The 19,724-nt window shown below is 39.0% G+C and overlaps 2 non-coding genes across 2 annotated transcripts; one reads left to right on the top strand and one right to left on the bottom strand.

Annotated features, from left to right (window-relative positions):
• Positions 1–15,170: 15,170 nt before the first annotated feature.
• On the bottom strand, positions 15,171–15,277 carry LOC111726975. Its single transcript, XR_002774638.1, has one exon. It is a non-coding gene; the product is annotated as a U6 spliceosomal RNA (small nuclear RNA).
• Positions 15,278–16,381: 1,104 nt separating this feature from the next.
• Positions 16,382–16,487, top strand: LOC111726973. The gene has a single exon (XR_002774636.1). It is a non-coding gene; the product is annotated as a U6 spliceosomal RNA (small nuclear RNA).
• Positions 16,488–19,724: the final 3,237 nt, after the last annotated feature.

Raw genomic sequence — 19,724 nt, 5'->3', positions numbered from 1 at the left:
CCCCCCCTTCTCTCTCTCTCTCTCTCTGCTCTCCCCTTCCCCCACCCCCACCATGTCATTAATTGTCCTCATATTAAAATTGAATACATGGGATTCATGCTTCTCTATTCCTATGATGCTTCACTAAGAATAATGTGTTCCACCTCCATCCAGGTTAATACAAATGCTGCAAAGTCTCCATTTTTTTTTAAATATATACTTCATCTCATTTACTTATTGTGTTAAGACATTTATACTCTATACTAATAAATCCAACACGTACCCTTGCATTATGCACCTTAGGTGTGATTCCACCATTAACCCTCCCTTCATCTGACCTCTACTGGACCCTCCCATCCCCCCTTGTCCCTCCTTTTTCTTGGGTCATAGTTGTGATCTATTCTTCATATGAAATTGTGAGTGATTATAAATTGGTTTCATAATAGTACTGAGTACATTGGATATTTTTATTTCACTCTTGAGATACTTTACTAAGTAGGATATGTTCCAGTTCCATCCATGTAAAAGTAAAAGAGGTAAAGTCGTCTCCATCTATTTTTCAGACTGCAGAATATGGCTGAATAGTATTTCATGGTATACATATACCACAGCTTGTTAATCCATTCCTGGGTTGGGGGGCATTTAGGCTGTTTCCACATTTTGGTGATTGTAAATTAAGCTGCAATAAACAGTCTAGTGCAAATGTCCTTATGAAAGGATTTTTTTTTCCTTCTGGGTCGATGCCCAGTAATGGGATTGCAGGATCAAACAGGAGGTCTACATTGAGTTCTTTGAGGTGTCTCCATAGTTCCTTCCAAAAAGGTTGTATTAATTTGCAGTCCCACCAGCAGTATAAAAGTGTTCCTTTCTCTGCACATCCAGCATCTGCAGTTTTGAGATTTTGTGATGTGGGCCATTCTCGCTGGGGTTAGATGATATCTCAAGGTAGTTTTGATTTGCATTTCTCTAATAATTAAGGATGATGAGCATTTTTTCATATGTTTGGTAGCCATTCATCTGTCGTCTTTAGAGACGGTTCTGTTCATCTCTCTTCCCCATTGATGTATGAGATTGTCGGCTTTTTACATGTGGACTAATCTGAGTTCTCTATAGATCCTAGATATTAAGCTTTTGTCTAATTCAAAATATGCAAATATCCTTTCCCATTGTGTAGGTTGTCTATTTGCTTTGGTTGTCTCCTCAACTGTACAGAAGCTTTTTGCCTTAATTAAGGCCCATTTGTTTATTTTTGTTGTTGTTGCAATTGCCATGGCAGCCTTTTTCATAAAGTCTTTCCCCGGGCCAATATCTTCTAGTGTTTTTCCTATGCTTTCTTTGAGGATTTTTATCATTCATGCCTTAAATTTAAGTCCTTTATGCATCTTCAATCAATTTTTGTGAGTGGAGAAAGGTGCAGGTCTAGTTTAAGTTTTTTACATGTGGATATCCAGTTCTCGCAGCACCATTATTGAATAGGAAGTCTTTCTCCCCAGTGTATGTTCTTGTTTGGTTTATCAAAGATTAGGTGGTTGTAAGTTGTTGGCCTCATTTCCTGGTTTTCTATTCAGTTCCAAATGTCTATGTCTCTATTTTTTTGCCAGTACCATGCTGTCTTGACCAGTATGGTCTTGTAGTACAGCCTAAAATCTGGTATTGTGATGCCCCTGACTTTGTTTTTATTACTAAGAACTGCCTTAGCTATATGGGGTTTTTTATGATTCCATTCAAAACACAGAATCATTTTTTCCAAGACTTGAAAGTATGATGTTGGTATTTAATAGAGATGGCATTGAATCGGTAGATTGCTTTGGGAAGTATAGATATTTTAACAATGTTGATTCTTCCCAGCCATGAGCATAGTATGTTGTTCCATTTGTTAAAGTCCTCTGCTGTTTCCTTTCTTAGGATTTCATAATTTTCTTTATAGAGGTCCTTCACCTCTTTTGTTAGGTATATTCCTCCTAGGTATTTCATTTTCTTTGGAGCTATGCTAAAGGGAGTTGCATCCTTACTCAGCCTCTCATCTTGGCTGTTATTGGCGTATACAAAGGCTACTGACTTGTGGACACTGATTTTATATCCTGAGATATTACTGTATTTTTTGATGACTTCTAGGAGTCTTGTGATTGAGTCTTTGGGGTCTCTAAGTATAAGATTATGTCATCAGCAAAGAGGGAGAGGTTGACCTCCTCTGCTCCCATTGGATGCCCTTTATTTCCTTGTCTTGCTTAATTGTATTGGCTAGAACTTCCAGCACTATGTTGAATAGTAATAGTGACAGAGGACCATTACTGGTGACAGAGAACCTTGTCTGGTTCCAGTTCTAAGTGAAAAGCTTTCACTTTAACTCCATTCAGTAAGATGCTAGCTGTGGGTTTGTCATAGATAGCTTTGATCAGTTTAAGAAATATGCCACCTATGCCCAAACTTTTCAGTGTTCTAATTAGAAAAGGATGCTGGATTTTATCAAATGATTTTTCTGCATCTACTGAGAGGATCATATGGTCTTTGTTTTTGTTTCTGTTGATATGATGAATAACATTTATGGACTTGCGTATGTTAAACCAGCCTTGTATCCATGAAATGAAACTTACTTGATCATGATGTATGACGTTTATATGCTGTAATCTATTGGCTAGGGTTTTGTTGAGAATTTTTGCATCCATATTCATTAGTGAAATTTGTCTGAAGTTCTCCTTTTTAGTTGGGTCTTTTCCTGGTTTTGGTATCAGGGAGATGTTTACTTTATAAAATGTGTTGGGGAAGATTTGTTCCTCCTCAATTTTTTGGAATAATTACTGCAATATGGTAATAAGCTCTTCTTTGAAGGTTTGATAGAATTCTGGTGTGAGGCCATCTGGACCAGGGCATTTTTTTGTTGGGAGCTTTTTTATTGTTTCTTTGATCTCAGTGCTTGAAATTGGTCCATTCAGGAGCTCTATTTCTTCCTGGCTAAGTCTAGGGAGAGGGTGTGATTCCAAATATTGATCCATTTCCTTTACATTGTCAAATTTCTGGGCATAGAGTTTCTGGTAGTATTCAGAGATAATCTTTTGTATCTCTGTGGCATCAGTTGTTATTTCCCCTTTATCATTTCTAATTGAGATTACTTTTTTATTTCTAGTTAGTCTGGCCAAAGGTTTATCTATTTTATTAATTTTTTCAAAAAACCAACTCCTTATTTCATTGATTTTCTGGATGATTCTTTTGTTTTCAATTTCATTGATCTCTGATTTAATTTTGGATATTTCTTTTCTTCTGCTGAGTTTAGGCTTAGATTGCTCTTCTTTTTCCAATTCCAGAAATTCCAGAAGATGGTTTGTGAGTTTGTTGATGCAATCTGTTTCTGTTTTTCAAATGCAGGCATCTAAAGTGATAAATTTTCCTCTCAAAACTGCTTTTGCAATATTCCACAGGTTTTGGTAGCTTGTGTCTTCATTGTTGTTATGCTCAAGGAAGTTAATGATTTCCTCTTTTATTTCTTCCTACATCCAACTGTCATTCAACAGAAGGTTCTTTAATTTCCATGCCTTTGTGTGGGATTGAAGGTTTTTGTTGGAGTTGAGTACCACCTTTAGTGCCTTGTGGTCTAAGAAGATATAAGGTAAAATTTCAATTCTTTTGATTCTGTTGAGGTTTGTTTTGTGTCCTAGGGTATGATCAATTTTGGAGAATGTTCCAAGGGGTGATGAGAAGAATGTATGTTCTTTATCTTTGGGATGGAGTGTTCTATATGCATCTATCAAGCACAGTTGTTCTAGGGTCTCATTTAAATCCCTTATATCTTTGTTTAATTTCTGTTTAGAGGATCTGTCCAGCTCTGTAAGAGAAATGTTAAAGTCCCCTCTTATTATGGTATTATAGGATATCATATTGCTCAGACTGAGTAAGGTCTGCTTCAAGAATCTGGGAGCATTTAGACTGGGTGCATAAATATTTAGAATTGAAATATCTTCTTGTTATATTCTTCCCTTGACCAATATAAAGTGACCATCTTTGTCTTTTTTTACTCTAGTTGCTTTAAATCCACATGCATCTGAAAATAAAATCACAACTCCTCTTTTGTACTGAATTCCATTTGTCTGAAAAATTGTCTTCCAACCCTTAACTTGGAGTTTTCATTTGTCTTTTGAAGCTAGGTGTGTTTCCTGCAGACAGCAGATGGATGGCTTGTGTTTCTTAATCCAGTCAGCCAATCTATGCCTCTTTAGTGGAGAATTCAAGTCATTAAAATTTATTGAGATAATTGATAAGTGTGGTAGTGTTCTATTCATCTTATTTTCTGAGGGTCCATTGCTTAGTTTTATCTTTTGTATCGGTGTGGAAGTTAGGCTCTGTCCTTTAATTTCTGAGATCTTACTTTGCTGTTGATTCATTGTGATGGTCAGTGTGTAGAACAGGTTTAATTATTTCCTGTAGAGCTGGTCTTGTTGTGGCAAATTTCTTCAATGCTTGTATATCAGTAAATAATTTGATTTCTCCATCAATTTTAAAGCTTAGCTTAGCAGGATATAGAATTCTGGGCTGGAAATTGTTCTGTTTAAGTAGATTAAAGGTAGATGACCATTGTCTTCTTGCTTGAAAAGTTTCATTAGAGAAGTCTGCAGTTATCCTGATGGATTTGCCCCTGTAGGTCAACTGGTGCTTACTCCTGGCAGCTTGAAGAATCTTTTCTTTTGTCTTGACTTTGGACAGGTTCATCACAATGTGTCTTAGAGAAGCTCGGTTAGAGTTGAGGCGACCTGGGGTCCAATATTTCTCTGAGAGAAGTGTGTCAGAATCTTTGGTGATATTTGGGAAATTTTCATTTATAACATTCTCAAGTATGGCTTCCATTCCCCTGAGGCATTCTTCTTCCCCTTCTGGGCTACCTATAACTCATATGTTTGAACACTTCATAAAGTCCCATAATTCTGCCAGTGAACATTCTGCTTTCTCTCTCTTCTTTTCTGCCTCTTTAAGTATCTGAGCTATCTCAAGAACTTTGTCCTCTATACCTCTGAGATTCTTTCTTTTGAGTGGTCCAATCTGTTGTTGATACTTTCTATTGTGTCTCTAAGTTCCTTAATTGACTGCTTCAGTTCCTTCAGCACTGCTATATCTTTTCTATATTCTTCATATCGTTCATCTCTTATTTGATTCTGTTTTTACACTTTATCAGCAATTTCCTTCATGTATTCTAAATTCCCTTTCTGTCATTTCTAACATTTCTTTATGGCTGGAATCTTCTGCAGTAGCTACCTCACAGTTCCTTGGGGGGGTTGCTCTGGACTGGTTTTTCATGTTGCTGAGATTTTTCTGCTGGGTCTTCCTCATGAGTGATTTACCTGCTTCCTTGCCCTAATTTTTCTTTCATTTTCTCTTGCTGTTTAAGTTACCATGCCTCTGGACTAGGGTTTCAATGAGTCTGTTTGGTACAGGACCAGAAGGATGAAAAGACTGAAGAGCAGGAAGAGAAAAATGAAAGAAAAAAAATGAAAAAAGGGAAAGGAGAGGGGATGAGTAAAAGGGAATATTGCCAAAAAGAAGAGAGTCACAGAAAGAGAGAGACAGAAGCAATATAGGTGTACAGTAAAGTACTTTGACCCAACCTTAAAACCCCCAACCTCTGGGGGTGCCAGTTTGGGTGGTTCCCTTGAGGTCAGCAGATCTTTACTAGCCTGTTTGGACATCGTACCCCACCTTCACCAAGTAGAGAGTAAAGACAAAAATGCTAGAAATCAAACCAAAACAAGCAAACAGAAAGCTATACGGGATAAAATTGGGGGAGAAACCAAATAATAGGGATATAAACACTAGTAAAAATGAAGTTCTAATTTTTAAAGAAGGCAACAATGGAAAATTATATTTGAACTAGGAAAATGAAGAAAGAAAAATCTATAGGAAAAATGTTGAAAATAAGAAAAAGAACAAAACCAAAAAGAAAGCAGTATATATATATATATATATATTGCTGGATATTGTCTGGCAACAGGTGATCTTCTGGGTATGAGATGTTAATCACGATGCTGATATGGCTGTATGAGTTGGGACTGGAGGCCTCTACTGATTTCTCAAACCCCATAGGGTGAAAAATCTAAATCTCTACTCAGCCCACTTAAAAGGCACTTTTAACTGCTAACCTTGGCTAAGCAGAAGCTTTCCCAGGAAAGCACTTATCATTTGAATCACTCCTGGAGTGGCTATCCACTTACCCCATGTGCCAAAACCAGTCTCAGTTTATGCCCCTGAGGGCCAGGGCTATAAGGGGTCTCAATCCCCGCCTTTAGGCTGCTCAGTCACTAGATTACTTGCCCAAGGTCTCCTGCCCAATCTTTGCTCTGTGACCCAGAGGGCAGAGCTCGCCAGGGCAGTTATCCCACAATGGATCTGTGGGGCTCATAGCCAAACACTATTAGCTCCATCTGGCTCAGCGGCTCAATCTGGAGCCCCAGACAACATTCAAAGTCCTCTGTCCTCTTGTCCACGTTCTCCCAAGGCAGATCAACTGAATACCAAGTCCAAAAAAAAACCCCCCACAGCTCACAGGTAAGGCCTTTCCAGTTTTCAATCTCGGTGCTGTTGTACTTACAGCTGCCGGTGGATTAGACCAAATGAACACTCACAAACACTTGCCAGTTCTCCACTATTTGTGTCCTCCTCATAGGGTCCAGAAGCCTCATGTTGACTCCCTGTGTCACCAACAGGATGTTTCTGGGCAGATCCCATGAGCCAGAGATACCTGGAGTCTTCTCTCCTGAGACTCACTGTGCCCAATTGCAAAGAAGCTGTTACTCAGTCACCATCTTTAATCCACGAGTGGGAATATTTTCATCTTACAAGGTTGACACATGGGGTAAAGATTAACTTTTTAGAGTGAGAAGGCTATATGCTTTTAGGCAGAGGAAAAGTATACAGAAGCTATGTGAATTCTGCCAGAGGGAGCAAGCACTATTGTTTTTTAGGAAGGGAGGAGAAGCAGTTTGGGGGTCATTTCCTGAGTGCACCTCCCAGACTGTGGGAGTCTTGCCACCTCACAATCCACACTCCACTCTCCTCCATTTTATTTCTTAGTGACAATTAGTTAGTGCCAGTTTATGAACAAATGATTTTAATTGGAGTGACATGACTCTGGCTTTGCAGAAGAATAATAAACAACAGCTATTATAGCTATGAAAAGCTTTTTGGGGGTGACTGGCTCACCACAATGTTGTATAAGATCAGCTCGCTCAGGGATTAGCTTCTTTAGTTGTCCCCTTGTCGGGGACTTTGCTTTCTGTGATGTCTTGGCCTGGCGGTATATCACTTGGGGTGTCAATCTCAGCTTCTTCAGTGGTGGCACAGGAACTTTCTCCGGGTCCATGTCTGACCAACCCTTCCGAGAGCCAATGGAAGTTGTTCTAGGAAAAACACAAACATGTCATTTCTCCATATTAGAACAGGGTCTTGTCCTTGCCAAATACCAGTCAGAGGGTCCTTCTATAGCACCTCAGGATGTTTAGAATTAGGTGCATTCCAAAATCCCTCTGGTGCTGTGTGTCCCTGGATAAAAACATTTTAAAAATTTAAAGTAAAATGGGTGTGAGAGAGAAGGTTATGAGGTGTATTGGGGTAGATCTCTCCCTTCTTTAACTTGTCAAACTGAAATTTAAGAATGCAGGAAACACATTCAACAATTCCTTGGCCATGAGACTTATACAGAACACCTGTTTGGGGAGTGATAGAGAAGGTGGAACAGAAAGTAAGGAAAGTCTTACTAGTATAAGCAGAACTGTTATTGCTTTTTTTTTTTGAGACAGAGTCTCAAGCTGTTGCCCTGGGTAGAGTGCTGTGGTGTCACAGCTCACAGCAACCTCGAACTCTTGGGCTTAAGCAATTCTCTTGCCTCAGCCTCCCAAGTAGCTGGGACTACAGGTGCCTACCACAAAGCCCCGCTATTTTTTGGTTGTAGTTGTCAGTGTTATTTGGCAGGCTTGGTCTGGATTCGAACCCACCAGTTCTGGTGTATGTGGCTGGTGTCCTAGCCACTTGAGCTACAATCACCAAGCCCATTATTGGTTTTGACGAGACGTGGAATACCCAAAACAGAAAAGGCAGTCAAAGAATTCGCTATTACATGTTTAGCAGCTTCTCCTGTTCTAGCAGAACAAAAAATGAACCCGGAGTGTCAGTGGTAATGCAAACAAAGGAAAGCTTCCCAAAAGAAAGGATATGGGCTACATTCATTTTACATAACTGACCATGTAGAAGACCATGAGGTTTTACACCAAAATGAGGAACAGGGAGAGTTTGAGGACAGCAAAGACAGGTGTTACCAATTTGTTGGGCAGCCTCATGGGTAATATGGAATTGTCATTGAAGACCAGCAGCATTTTGGTGATGAAGGGCATGAGATAATTCTGCAGAAGAACGTGGTGAAATAAAGAAAGATGAGTGTGTTTGTTAGCCAAGGCATTTCCATGGGCAAGCAGACCTGTAAGGGAAGAATGAGCTCTAATGTGCTCAACAAAGCTTTGTCCCAGATGTGCATGGATAAGCCTTTGTACGTGAAGAAATTGATTAAAAAGAGATTCATTATTAGTATATCTGATGAGAGCCATTTCAATAGTGGCCAGTACTCCAAGTAAATATCTGTGGTCTGTGTAAAAGTTAAAAGAAGTTTGAGAAAAATGAGTAAAAGCCATAATGACAGCATGTATCTCTACTCTCTGAGCTGAGGTATAAGATATCTTTTCAGTAAACACTTCATCATTAACAATCATATTAGAAATACCTGAAGTAGAGCCATCAGTAAAAAAAAAAGTAGGAATGTGTAAGGAGGTGGCTAAGAAACAATAGTGGATGGGAAAAGGAAGGGAGTGGTAGAAGCAAATTGAATGGTAGAAGCAAATTGAATAATCTTATATGGAGGATAGTGGCAATCTGTCTGTCCAGTAAATGCAATTTGCTATCAGGAGGAAGTTTCCCAAAGCCATTGTTGTTGGTCAGAACAATATGGTAAAACAATGAACATGGGATCATTGCCCAGGAGCTGTCAAAGACACTATTGGCCTTTATGAACCGATGCAGCAACCATTTCATAATAGAAAGTTAAAACTCATTTTGGTGTTGTGCTAAAATGCACCCATTCCAAAGGACCAAGAGGTTGCCATAACAAAGCAGTAGGCATATGAGAAGTAGGTAAAATTAGTAGATAGACATGAAAATGAGGGTCAATGCGAGTAAGCTATGCCCTTTGCAAAGCACAGTTGACCTTAGTTAGAGCTTCTATTGCAGTGGGTGTTGAATGAGAAGAGGAAGGGTTAGGTGGTCCTTTAAGAATATCAGAAAGGGGTTTTAAATCTCCTGTAGTAAGTTTTTATGAGATATGGAGCCAATTAATATTTCCCAGTAACTGTTGAAAGTCATTTAGTGTAGTTAACTTATCAGTGCAAATTTGGAGTTTTTGAGGATGTATCTGATGATCCTCAATGAGGTGAACCAAATAGGAAAAGAGGGGAACACTTTGTATCTTTTCTTAGGCTAAACAACCCAAAGGCAGTCAGAAAGTCCTGTAATTGGGTGAGAAGAATGGTTAGTGTAAAAGAATCAGGGTGGGCAAGCAACATGTCATTTCTATAATCAATAATATAAGAACTAGGAAATTTTGGGGACATGCACTTGATCCTTCCTGAGTGGGTCAGTATATTGATTCTGTCATTCCGTGTTTTTTTTTTAATTAGTTACAAAACATAAGCCCATATACAATATTAGAAACACACTTTGATGCCTATTTTGAAAGAACATTTTAATATTTTTTAACTAAGTTTTAAGAAAATGAAAAGAATGTGGTTTTTTGTTGTTGTTTTGTTTTTTGAGACAGAGGCTCCCTATGTCACCTTTGGTAGAGTACTGTGGCATCACAGCTCATAGCAACCTCAAACTCTTGGGCTTAAGCGATTCTCTTGCCTCAGCCTCCCAGGTAGCTGGGACTATAGGTGCCTGCCACAGTGCCCGGCTATTTTTTTGTTGCAGTTGTCATTGTTGTTTAGCTGGCCAGGGCCAGGTTTGAATCTACCACCCTTGGTGCATGTGGCCGGCGCTGTAACTACTGTGCAATGGGCACCAAGCCAACAATGCAATTTTTCAATACTGTTTTGAAAACTTAAAAGTGCAGCAATATACTTAGTTTACTTTATCTGTGAGATGGTACAATTGCAATTCAAAACTGGCAAGGTCATAATAAATTGGGTCTGTACTACTTGCTGCTAAAGGTCACATATATGTTAGTTTGCACTTAAAATACAAGAGGAAATAGGAATTGTCACAGTAGAGGCCCAATTTTAATCTTAATGTATGAAAATCTTAAAAGGTAACTGTCAGTTAAGTATAAAAAGTTCAGAAGAAACTAAACTAGAAGGGGAACAATTCACAATATCAAGAAGATTTGGACCATAAGAGTTTCACTGAACTTTGTGATCCTCATTATATTTGACTTTGTTATTCTTACTTTTAGAGAATAGCACACAGTTTCAAAAATTTAGATTATATTTGTTTCAACAGGATGCAGTTACCATATGAAACTTGAACTAAAAATGTGTATAAAGAAAAAGAGCCACAGTAAACTTCAACTCAATTTTATGTGCACAAGAGTCAAAAAATCCTTACCACCTTAAGGAGAAATTGATTCTAATATTTATAAAACTATAAATAATCAAAGGCTAAACCACTATATTAAAACAGATTCTCTAGCAAGTAAAAATCTTGCAGTTTAAACATACACTTGTATCCACTTTAAGATACAAGATAAAACTCATTCCTTAAAGGGGTTTCACCTTGGCAGATACAAATATTTGTAATGAATGCACACCTGCTACATAAAGTTTATTAGTGAAAACACTCCAGCTGATTCACAAAGGTGTGATGGCATCTGTCTCATTTTCATCACAGTAAATACATCACTCATTGGATAACTAAGTTAGTTTAGATATTCTACCTTTTCACATCAGTGCATTGGAAAATTACACCCAGTAAACAAGAGCCACCAAACCATTTCTGTAACACTATAAATTATTTAGCTTAAAAATGTTCAAATCCATATTTTTTCATTAACAACTTGGCCAGAAAATTTAACAAAGCAATGACTTTACATAGCAATACCATATTTTTCAGAAATACTTAAAGATTACTGTAAATCAGGTTTATGCTAAGTGCAGATACGTTCACCACATAGATCCCTGTCTAAATCTTTTGATATGTGAAGATGCTTTTAGAGTAGAATCTGAATTACTTTCCTGATAGTCAAAGAATGAAGTTCTATGACATTTCTAAATAGTTGCTGGTTTGCTGCCAGCAACCACATTATTAAAAGCACTGGTTACTAAGTAAAAAATATTTTAAGACTAAATTACAGTAAACATTAAAGTTCCACAATTTAAGCCCAATATAAATTAACCATACCCAATTATCAAATTAAAACAAAAAGTATTAACTCCTGAAAGCAGAAAGCAAGATTAAAAAAAAAAAATCACTAATAAGTATTTTAGACCTTTGCGGTTTTCTTTTTTTTTTTATCTATTACAGGGAGGTGGGGTGATGGATGTGGCGTCTCTTTGGCTGCTTCCTGTGGACTGAGGAGTGGCATGGACTGCCTATAAGGAAGATGGGAGAGTGGATAGGTTATGACTAGTGGTTCTATCATCAAGGTTGATGAAGAGGGAAGAAAGGCCAGATTGGCAGGTGGGATAGCCAGAAGGAAAATAAGTAGGAAGAGGAAAAAATGAGTGTCTTCAGGAGGAAAGTCTTAAAAAGTGCCTTGTAGCCACAGATCTTTAAAGGCTTCAAAGAGGTCATTCCAGTTTTGAACATGGTCAAGTAAGCAGGCATCCTGAGAAAAGGCATAGAGAAAAGGAAAAAAACATGGAGGAATGTAGGAAAAACTGAAGAGGAATGTTCCACATTCACCAGGAAGCTGGGTGTCAGGATAATATAATTAAGCTGCCAGAGAGAACTTGAGGTTCTTCTCCCAAAAGAACATCTGCAGTGAAAGGGGTATTTTATTGCCGATTACATTCTGCCTGTTCTATAGCAGGATCAGCTCAGTTTGATTTTTATAGTAAGTAATCACCATTAGAAAGACATGCTCTTGCAATAGACTTCTAATCATTAGGAGGGAGAGTATCATTAAACAAATTATCCACTAAGGCAAAAGTAAGTGGAGCAGTTGGGCCATAATGTGCACAAGCCAGTTTCAGCTTTCTAAGAGTTTTAAAAGAAAGTGGCTGATACTGGCAGGCTTGGTTGCCCTATTGATCAACAATTTCAATAACTGGGAAACAGGAAAAGCCATCTAAAAAATCTTGTGCATGAGATTGTTCTAAAGTCAGTTGCAAAGGTGATTTGGAATTCTGCCAGGACATAACAAAAGGAGGCCATGGTTATAGAAACTTAGAAGGAGGGGCCAGGAAGTGGGCAACACAGTGCAGGCTGAGATGGAGAGGAGACATAAAGTCCAGCCATAGCCAGTAGTCCAGAGGGATCAGGGTCTTTATCTGAAACAGAAGAGGAATGCTCCTCATAATTTCATTCCTCATTTTGTAAGGCTTGTTGAGATTCAAGGAGGAGGGGTTTGTCATACTTGGGTCTTTCTGCCAGAGCAGAAGGACAAACACTGTCTGAAAAAGGGAACACATCTGTTTATGATTAGGATCTAAACAGTCTCTAACTAGTCCCCAAAATAAGAAAGCATCAATAAGGACATTAGAAGGTCCATTGGCTGTATAATAAGAACGCAATTTCTCCCCCTCTCTGTCCCAGGTAGCAATATTAACAGTGCCTTCCTCAGGAAACCAACAACAAATTTCTTGAATAAAGTGGAGAAACTGCTCATATTTTATACTGCCAACGATTGATTACCCCTGAAAATAAATTTACTCACAAACTGTGCACTTTCACTTTTCTTCGCACAGGGGATCTCCTCACCTGCATGCACCTACTATCCCATGATCAGGTGGCCCCTGATCAGGTGCCACCTCTCACAAGCCCCAGCACGAAGAGTAAACATACCAAAGGGAATGGTGGGGGAGGAAGAATAAAACACACGAGAGACAAAGATCACACAAGAGATAAGGATGGGATTGGGAGGTCTGGAGCAGCTGATTACTGCAGCCAGCACCCAAACCATGTGAACAGCTTTATTTATATAGTACCTAAACAAGGTTGCTTATATTAACAATGTTGCACATCCTTCTCAACTGTTGTTATTTTGTTTTTTGTTTTTTTAAATTACAGCCATGCTCATGGGCATGAAGTGATATGTCATTGTAGACTTAATTTGCATTTCACTAATGGCTAATGTCATTAAGCATCTTTTAATGTGCTTATAGGCCATTTATATATCTTCTTGGGAAAGTGTCTATATTTTTTTTTTTTGAGACAGAGCCTCAAGCTATCCCCCTGGGTAGAGTGCCATGGCATCATGCTCACAGCAACCTCCAACTCCTGGGCTCAAGCGAGTCTCCTGCCTCCGCCTCCCAAGTAGCTGGGACCACAGGCGCCCACCACAACACCTGGCCATTTTTTGGTTGCAGCCATCATTGTTGTTTGGCGGGCCCAGGCTGGGGATTTGAACCCGCCACCTTAGGTGTATGTGGCCGGTGCCTTAGCCGCTTGAGCCACAGGTGCCGAGCCGGAAAGTGTCTATTTAAACCTTTACTTTTTTTTTTTAGACAGAGTCTCACCATGTAGCCCTCTGTAGAGTGCTATGGCATCAGAGCTCACAGCAACCTCAAACTATTGGGCTTAAGCCATTCTCTTGCCTCAGCCTCACAAGTAGCTGGGACTTCAGGCACCTGCCACAACACATGGCTATTTTTGTTGTTGTTGTTCCTGGCTATTTTTGTTGTTGTTGTCATTGTTGTTTGGCAGGCCCAAGTTGGGATCAAACCCACCAGCTCCAGTGTATGTTGCTGTGGCCCTAGCTGCTGAGCTACAGGTACCAAGCCCTTTAACAATTTTTGGAGTGTCTTTTCTCTTGTTGTTGTTGAGGCATATTCATATATGCTAAATGACAATCTCTATAAAATATATAAGATTTGCAATTTTTTCTCCTGTGATGTGTGTTGGCATTTTCACTTTCTTTATAATGTCCTTTGTCATTTATACTGTTCTTTGCTGTCTTTTCACTTTCTTTATAATGCCCTTTGGTAACCAGAAGTTTTAATTTTGATTTCCAATTTACCAATTTTTTGTTGTTGCATTATTGGTGCCATATCTAAACACCGATGGCCAAATTCAAGGTCAAAAATTTACCAATAAACTTTTTCCTGGGAGCTTTATATTTCTAGCTCTTATAGTTAGGTGTTTAATATATTTTCAATGAGTTTTTGTATGTGGTATGAGATAATCTGATTTTATTCTTTTGCATGTGGATTTTGTGCAGTAGTCCCAGAAAAGAGGAACTCTTTTTCGCAACTGAACACTGTTGGCACACTATGGAAACTCACTGAACATAGATGTATGGGTTATTTATGAGTTCCCAATTCTATTTCATGAATCTGTATGATTATCCATATGCCACTACAATACTGTTTTGATTACTGTAGCTTTGTAACAAGTTTTGAAATTTGGAAATGTGAGTTCTTCAACTTCCACTGTGTTTATAACCCTTTTTATTTCTGTAAGCTTGATGATAGTGTCCCAGTTTCATTTCTAATTCTATAATTTGAGCATTTAAATTTTTTCCTGGGTAGGCTACTTAAAGGTTTGTCAATTCTGTCAATATTTCCAAAGAACCAACTTTCTGTTTAGTTTGTTTGTTTGTTTTAGTCCAAGTCTCACTATATCTCATTAAAGTGCCTTGACGTCACAGCTCACAGCAATCTCCAACTCTTGGGCTTAAGTGATTCTATTGCCTCAGCCTCCCAAGTATCTGGGACTACAGGAACCCCTCACAATGCCCTGCTACGGCTCAGTGAATAGGGCACCAGTTCCATATACCAAAGGTGGTGGGTTCAAACCTGGCCCTGGTCAAACTGCAACAAAAAATAGCCAGGCATTGTGGCAGGTGCCTGTAGTCCCAGCTACTAAGGAAGCTAAGGCAAGGGAATGCCCTAAGCCCAGGAGTTGGTTCCTGTGAGCTGAGACGCCACAGCACTCTACCAAGGGCAATAAAGTGAGACTCTGTCTCTAGAAAAAAAAATTAAAAAAAAAACAAAAACAATTTTTATACCAAAAAAAATGGGGAATGCTTCACAAATTTGCACATCATCGTTGTGCACAGGCCAGGCTAATCTTCTCTGTATGGTTCCAATTTTAGTATATGTGCTGCCAAAGTGAGCACTATTTTTATTTTTTTATTGTAGTTGTCATTGTTCTTTAGCAGGCCCAGGACAGGCTCAAACCCATCAGCCCTGGTGGATGTGGCTGGCACCATAACCACTGAGCTATGGGTGCCAAACCTGTTTCTATTGTAGTCTATAATCATTCTACTCCAATCATTATTTTCTTCATCTACTAGCTTTGGTTTTAGTTTGCACTTAATTAGTCTAGTCCAGCAGTTCTCAACCTGTGGGATGCGACCCCCAAGAACTGTATTAAAGAGTCACAGCATTAGGAATGTTGAGAACCACTGATCTAGTCCCTTAAGGTATGCAGTTAGGTTATTAATTGAAGCTATTTTTATTTCTTAATTTTTTTTTTTCCAGAGAGGATTTTTTCTTTCCAAGGCTGAAGTATAGTGGAATGATCAAAGCTCATTGTAGCCTCAAATTGTTGGACTCATCTGATCCTTCTATTTCAGCCTCTTGAAAAGCTAGGATATAGGTGTGAGCCACAATGCCCATTTAATTTTTTCATGGGTTTGGAAGTAAATTCTTGCTATGTTGCCCAGACTTATCTTGAACTCCTGGGCTTATATGATTCTGCCACCTTAGCTTCCTGAGTCACTTGGATGACAGATGTCAGCCACCATGCCCAGCTTCAGATCTTTTTAAATAATGAAAAGTGTCTTCAGCTATAAATTCCTAAGCACTCCTTTAGTTACACTCATACATTTTGGTATGTTGTGCTCATTTTCATTCATCTCCGAAGTATTTTATCATGTCACTCAGGATATTTTTCCTTGACGTTTTGGGTTTTTAAAAAATATTTAGTTCTGGCTCGGCGCCTATAGCTCAACCGGCTAAGGCGCCAGCCACGTACACCTAAGGTGGCAGGTTCGAATCCCCAGCCCAGACCCGCCAAACAACAATGACGACTGCAACCAAAAAATAGCCGGGCGTTGTGGCGGGCACCTGTGGTCCCAGCTACTTGGGAAGCAGAGGCAGGAGACTCGCTTGAGCCCAGGAGTTGGAGGTTGCTGTGAGCTGTAATGCCATGGCACTCTGCCCAGGGGGACAGCTTGAGGCTCTGTCTCAAAAAAAAAAAAAAAAAAATATTTAGTTCTGTGCTTGCTTTGGCAGCATATATACTAAAATTGGAACAATACAGAGAAGATTAGCATAGCCCCTGCACAAGGGTGACATGAAATTCATGAAGTGTTCCATATTAAAAAATAAATAAATAATATTTAATTGTTGCATATTTGTGAATTATCCAGTTTTCTTCTCTTATTGACTTCTGTTTTCATTGTTTTAACTTTAGAAGATATTTCATATGACTTTAACTTTTAAAACTCATTTAAACTTAAATGAGGCCTAACTGTTAGGCCTAAACTTAAACTGGCCTAACACTATGGTCTTTCATAAAGAATGTTTTGTGCACACTTGAGAAGAATGTGCATGGTGGTGGTGTTGAATGAAGTGTTCTGCACAGATGTTAGGTCTATTAGTTTATATTGTAGTTCACATTCTCTATTTCTTTTTTCATATTCTGTCTTGTCCATTGTTTTATACATTATTAAAGATAATAATATTTATCACAAAACAGTATAAGATAGAAAAGTGGTAAAAGATAAAATGAGGTGAGAGAGGAGATAAGACTCTTTGGGTCCATGATTGTTACTGTTAACAGAGGAATTAAAAAGATGATGGCCACTTGGCACCTGTCCCTCAGCAGCTAGGACACCAGCCACATACATGGAAGCTGGCGGTTTGAACACAGCCCAGACCTGCCAAACAACAATTACAACCAAAAAACCCAAGTGTTGTGTATAGGCAAAAGGCCTATATGCCTCTGGCCAAAAAAGCTGTTTGAGAGAGAGCAGTGAAAAGACTTTGTGCAGGCATACTTGTCAGAAAGTGAGGCAGAATCCTATATGGCCGGGTTGGCTGCGGTCATAAAAACCCCCGACCTAAGGTCAGCCTGATTGATTGCGGGTGTAAAACCCCCTGACTTAAGGCCCACATGCAAGCAGAGGCTTGCAAACTAGTTTCTGTATGTCTTAGGAATTTTCTTACTATGTCTTGCTTAAAGATTAAAGTAACTGCCTCCACATGGTGAGGCCAGTAGGGCGGATACTCAATCTATCTTTCTCCCCCAGAGTCTCAGGCTTCATCAGATAAAAACAAAGAAGTAATGGCTAACAACATGTTCTCCATTAAGTCATGTATTGTTAGGAGGATTATGTTAAAAGGATTATGTTCAAAGGATCATGTTCAAAGGATTATGTTATATAAAGTGATATCAGTTAATCTGTAGATTACTAGGGAGGATCTGCTCACGAGATAGTCACAAGATGTTTAGTCATGAAATGGATTATGGATTGTAATGAATACCAATGAAGTCATTGCTGTACAACACGCATGTGCACAGGGATTACAATGAAGTCATTGATATACAGTGCGTACATGCAGAGCTGGCTAACTAAGCCAGGAGAAAATAAAGAAGCTTGCCATTCACCATAGAGAGCAATGGTCCCCTTTATTTACAATACAATTTCAATTGCGGGTCTTATTCTTCAAGACATTGCTTCTCTGTGAGACCCTAGCAGCAACAGTTGTGGCAGGCGCCTATAGCCCCAGCTACTTGGGAGGCTTAGGCAAGAAAATGGCTTAACCCCAAGAGTTGGAGGTGGAGTAGTGTGACACCACAGCACTTTACTGAGGGCAACATGGTGAGACTATCTCAAAAAAAAGGATGACAGCTATCATTCTGTTTTATAACACAGGTATCACTCTGTCTCCAAAGGTAGAGTGCAGCAATGTCATCATAGCTCACTGCAACCTCAAACTACTGGGCTCAAGAGATACTCCTGCCTCAAACTCCTGAGTAGCAAAGACTACATACACATGCCACCAAGCCCAGATAATTTTTAGATGTTTTTGTAGGTAGGGTCTCATTATGTTGTCTAAGCTGATATTGAGTGAAGTGTTCTCTATAGATGTTAGGTCACTCAATACAACCAGTATATACATTCTTCTTAAGTCTGCATGAAATTTTCAAGCAATCCTCTTGCCAGGGCCTCCCCAAGTGCTGGGATTACATGCATAAGCTACTATGTCCAGATTGAAGAAGAAATGTTTCCAGAGGGGACAAATTACCTCACGAGAAATGGATTGAGGTGGGGTTTGCAGATTCATGCCACAAGTGTCAGGCAGGTTACATCAATGAGGGGGAAGTTTGAGCAATAGGTAGCCCCAGTGAGAAGTAGCAGATTTGTACATGGGTTGAGACATTAAACTGGGTGCATCTGAACATTAAGCAATAGAGGACTAAACTTTACTGACAACGTATGCTGAACATGTGTGCAAAATCTGCATCTCACTTCTTTTGTTAAAGAATGTTTCTTTTTTTCAAAACCTTGTGGCCTTTCACCCTGCCATTTAAGAGAGTATCATATTATTAAGAACTTATGCATCAGCAACTAACATTTGGTAAGTAAGTATCCAAATAAGGATGGGAATTACTCATCATTACTACTGATATTCCACATCCCAAATTTGTCATTTAGCTCCAGAACGTCTGATCATTCAAGTTTATCCTACAGATTTCTTTTGCCATGAAGACAGGCCAACTAGTATCTTAGGTTATTAATTACATATCAAAGGTCATCAGGTTATGATTAAGCTAATTACACTATTCTGCCAGTGTTCCTTATAAGTAGATCACTAAAATGGCCAGTTGGCTGGGCAGGCTAGGAACGTGGACACTGTGCACTCTAAAAAGAAAACAAACTTGTTTCTCTCCCATTATGGAATGTATAAAGCTGCCCTGGTAAAAGGACAAAATATATGTATTATTTCTGCTGGGTTTACAGGGAGACCTCTAATATAAGAGAAACAATATTAGGAAAGACAAATATAGAGGCAGGAGGTCAGTTGACAGTGTCTATGGTCCTCATTTTGGAGTCAGATATTTCTCCAAAGGGCTCGATTCTTGAATATGACAAAATAAAAAACCTTCCTCTGTTGAATTTTCAGAAGGATGATTTGGGAAGTAAAAGTGAGAGGAACTACTATTAAAAATAAAGGATGGCTCCACACCTGTAGTTCAGTTGCTAGGGTGCCAGCCACATACAGCAGAACTATCGGGTTCGATCCCACCTGGGGCCTGCCAAACAACAATGAAACTACAACCAAAAAATAGCTGGGCATTGTGATGGGTGCCTGTAGTCACAGCTACTTGTGAGGTGGAGGGAAGAGAATTGCTTAAGCCCACGAGTTTGAGGTTGCTGTGAGCTGTGACATCACAGCACTCTACCAAGGGCAACAGCTTGAGACTCTGTCTCAAAAAAGTAAAATAAAATAAAATAAAATAAATGAATGAATGATTCACAGTTAAATAAATGAATCTTCTCAAAAATTACTATAGCATGAAAAGTAAAAATGTTCAGATTGCACCTACATAAT

The sequence above is a fragment of the Otolemur garnettii genome, unplaced genomic scaffold (genome assembly GCF_000181295.1).
Source record: "Otolemur garnettii isolate 467f Iridium unplaced genomic scaffold, OtoGar3 scaffold00088, whole genome shotgun sequence".
NCBI classification, from domain to species: domain Eukaryota; kingdom Metazoa; phylum Chordata; class Mammalia; order Primates; family Galagidae; genus Otolemur; species Otolemur garnettii.
This window is presented reverse-complemented; position numbering and strand designations above follow the sequence as displayed.